Source organism: Triticum aestivum, chromosome 6B, assembly GCF_018294505.1.
Source record: "Triticum aestivum cultivar Chinese Spring chromosome 6B, IWGSC CS RefSeq v2.1, whole genome shotgun sequence".
NCBI lineage: Eukaryota > Viridiplantae > Streptophyta > Magnoliopsida > Poales > Poaceae > Triticum > Triticum aestivum.
Genome location: NC_057810.1, coordinates 592913290 through 592917480, shown reverse-complemented (window position 1 = coordinate 592917480; position 4191 = coordinate 592913290).

Sequence of the window (4191 nt, the reverse complement as noted above, 5' to 3'; positions counted from 1 at the left end):
ATATTTATTATGCTCAAATTGTGTGGTCATATATTCCTTAGTACTATTCTCAATTTGAAGCAAAATATTTGGGTAAGGAACATCATAATATCTTCTTTGAGCCATCATGACTATGCAAACAAGAACGCACACAAAAACAGATCTGACGAGAAAACGGCGAGCGAAAAAGAGGGCGAATAAAATGGCAAATTTTGTGAAGTTGGGGAGAGGAAAACAAGAGGAAAACGGAAAATATTGTAAAATGCAAGGAGATGCGATTTGTGATTAGGAACCTAGTTGATGTTGAATATCCTTCCCAGCAACGGGGCCAGAAATTCCTTTTGCTGTCTACTAGAACTACGTCGGTATTTCCCCAAAGAGGAAGGGATGATGCAGTATAGCAATGGTAGGTATTTCCCTCAGTGATGAGACCAAGGTTATCGAACCAGTAGGAGAACCTCCTCACACCACGTAAACATCACCTGCACACAAATAACAAATACTCGCAACTCGACGTGTTAAAGGGGTTGTCAATCCCTTTCGGGTACGGCGCCTCAAGATAGGCAAATAACGTGAGATAAAAGTGGTAGATAGGATAAATAGATCTCGGAACAAATAAATTGCAGCAAGCCATTTTTGTATTTTTGGTTTAATAGATCTGAAAATAAATGCAAAGGAAAATAGATCGCAAAGGCAAATATGATGAAAATAGACCCGGGGGTCGTAGGTTTCACTAGTGGCTTCTCTTGAGAAAAATAGCAAACGGTGGGAAAACAATTACTGTTGGGCAATTGATAGAACTTCAATAATCATGATGATATCCAGGCAATGATCATTATATAGGCATCACGTCCAAGATTAGTAGACCGACTCCTGCCTGCATCTACTATTATTACTCCAAACATCGACCGCTATCCAACATGCATCTAGTGTATTAAGTTCATGGAGAAACGGAGTAATGCAATAAGAACGATGACATGATGTAGACAAGATCTATTTATCTATTTATGTAGATATAGACCCCATCTTGTTATCCTTAGTAGCAACAATACATACGTGTCGGTTCCCCTTCTGTCACTGGGATCAAGCACCGTAAGATCGAACCCACTACAAAGCACCTCTTCCCATTGCAAGATAAATAGATCAAGTTGGCTAAACAAAACCCAAATATCGGAGAAAAAATACGAGGCTATAAGCAATCATGCATATAAGAGATCAAAGAATACTAAAATAACTTTCATGGATAAATACATAGATCTGATCATAAACTGAAAGTTCATTGAATCCCAACAAACACACCGCAAAAAGGCTTACATCATATGGATCTCCAAGAGACCATTGTATTGATAATCAAGAGAGAGAGAGAGGAAGCCATCTAGCTACTAACTACAGACTTGTAGGTCTACAAAGAACTACTCACACATCATCGGAGAGGCACCAATGGAAGTGGTGAACCCCTCCGTGATTGTGTCTAGATTGGGTCTGGTGGTTCTGGACTCTGCGGCGGCTGGAATTGATTTTCCTCGAATCCCCTAGGGTTTCTGGAATATTGGGGTATTTATAGAGCAAAGAGGAAGTTCAGGGGGCACCCGAGGTGGGCACAACCCACCAGGGCGCGCCTGGGCCTCCTGGCATACCCTGGTGGGTGCTGCCCTCCTCGAGGCACCCCCAGGTGCAGCCTTGGCGCACTGGATGTCTTCTGGCCCAAAAAAATCCCCAAAAAGTTTCGCTGCGTTTGGACTCCGTTTGGTATTGATTTCCTGCGATGTAAAAAACATGCAGAAAATAGCAACTGGCACTAAGCACTATGTCAATAGGTTAGTATCAAAAATGATATAAAATGACAATAAAATGATTGTAAAACATCCAAGAATGATAATATAACAACATGAAACAATCAAAAATTATAGATACCTTGGAGACGTATCAAAGATGTCAGAGAAGATCCGGCTCGATTGCTCAACAGTCGGCCCGAATCTCGGGGGCTACCCCCAGTGGGTGCACTTGCACGCCTCCACTCAAAGCCGGCTTACGTACCTCGGCTCTGAGTCAACTCAGCGGTCTGGGTGGTGAGTGTCCGGTTCTACGTGTTGTAGGCGGTCGCCCGCATGTTGTGGTAGTACTGCAACAAAAGCAGCATTTCAACAAACAAGAAGAACGCCTTTGATTTCCAACCTGCCTGCTCAGCAGCTGGCTCGGAACTCGGGGGCTACACCCAATGCATGCACTGGCACGCCCCCACGGAAGATTACAAGAGAAAAAGCAAAAGCAAGATGCACGTACCCGGACGGATGCCTGCATCGCCAGCAGCTCCTCCCTCGCCTTCAGGAGAGTGGCGTTGTGGGCGAGGAACTTGTCCTCCACATCCCGCACCACCAGGTTCAGGGCGACCGGGCCGGCCCCCGCCACCCAACTTGGAGGAGCAGCGCTCGTGGCCCCGGCATTGGCCCCCTGCGAGCTTGAGGCCGCGGTCTCCCCGGCCTACGGTGCCTCCGGTTGGCCAGGGTCAGCGCCTCCTTGCCCTCTAGTGTCCGGCGCGTGGTGGACCTCCTCCGCCTTCGAGATGGCGGTGTTGACGACCACCAGCTCCGGCACCGACTGATCGGCTTCAGCTGCTCCAAGCGGCATCCGGTTCTCTGCCATCTGCACCTCCGGCTGCTCGAGGATGATGGTCTCTGGGACCCCACCATCAGCCGGATCCACCGTGGCCTTAGCGTCGGCCTCCGCCTGCGCCTTGGTCGCAGCATCCGCTTGCGCCTTGGTCGCAGCCTCCGCCTCCGCCCTCGCCGCGGCCTGGGCTTCCGCATGCGCCACTTCCTCTGCTTGAGCGTCGGCCTATGCCTTCTCCGCGGCCTCCCGCTCCTTGCGCGCCTCACATGTGTTCCTCGTCGTCGCCTCCCAAAGGGCGGCAGCGGATCCATGCGCCAGACCTCCTTGGAGCCGTCTGCTGGATCCATCAGTGAGGCGGACGGAGCCCGCGTGGTGACACAAGTCGTCCTGCTCAGCAAGAAAGCAAAGATGAGAAAACCCTCAATAGAGAAGAAAAATGCGAAGTCAATGCAGCATGTGCGCTTACCCGGACGCGTACGACATCGGCTTGGGACCCTTCTGGGCGGCGGCCACCTTCGCAGCCTCCAGCCGCCTAGTCGCATCCACTTGCTTGGCCTTCTTTGCCGAGTGGCTGCCAAACCTCCCCGCGAGGCGGCGCTTCTGTGCGCCGGGTGGAGCAGCCGACCACGGTGTAGAAGGGCCGGTTCCTATCCCCGCGCCTCCGCTAGGCCGGTGCCGCTCCTCGTCATCCTCGTCATGGTCCAGCCAAGACTGAACGTCGCCGACTCCTCCTCCTCCTCCAAGGCGGTCGCCCCCATCTCGGGGTCACCCTCGTCGCTCTCTTCGCAGTCTGGCGTCCACTGTCGATCTACAGTCGGCACGTGTTGGCCTGGGAAGCGCTGCTGTAAGGCCGGTTGGTCAGGATGGAGGAAAAAAGAGCAACTTAAGGAAAGAAGCCGGACCTGGTACTTACCACTAGGGGCGGGTTGGCGCGACTGTATGGCTCCTTGCCGATGTCCCACTCCTCCTTACTGAGCTTGCAGTTGGGGAAGTAGTTCACTTGCCGGGCCACCTCCACAATCGGCATTTCCTGGGTGGACATCCGGCTTGGATCCCGGCAGTTGCTCATCTCGCTGATGAGATGCGGCCTAAGTTGGAGAGGCGATACCCGACGCATGACGAAGCAGGCCAGCAGGTCGGCCGGCTTGAGCCCCTCCCGGTCCGTCATCTCTTGAAGCCGGATGAGGACACTGACAATGTGAGCCGACATGCGCTTGGGCGGCTGCTGGTTCCAGTTGTCCCGCGGCCCAGCAGGTGGCCCGGGCGCGAAGGCCGGCATGTTGATGTTGTCGTTGACCGGGTAGAGGTTCCGGACATAGAAGTAGGACTTCTGCCAGAGTTTGGTCGACCCAGGCAGAGCGATGGCCAGCAAGTGGGTGCCGCCTCCTGAGCGCCTCACGGCGATGCAGGCAACACACTAAGCTGACTCCTCCTTCGCTGATGTGCCCAGCTTGAGGTAGAAGAATCTACCCCACAGATCCAGCGTGGGCAGGACACCGAGGTAGCCATCGGAGAACATGACGAAGACAGGCATCAGCACCACGGTGTTGGGTGTGACGTGGTGTGGCTGCAGGCAGTAGTAGTCTAGAAAAGATCGGAAGA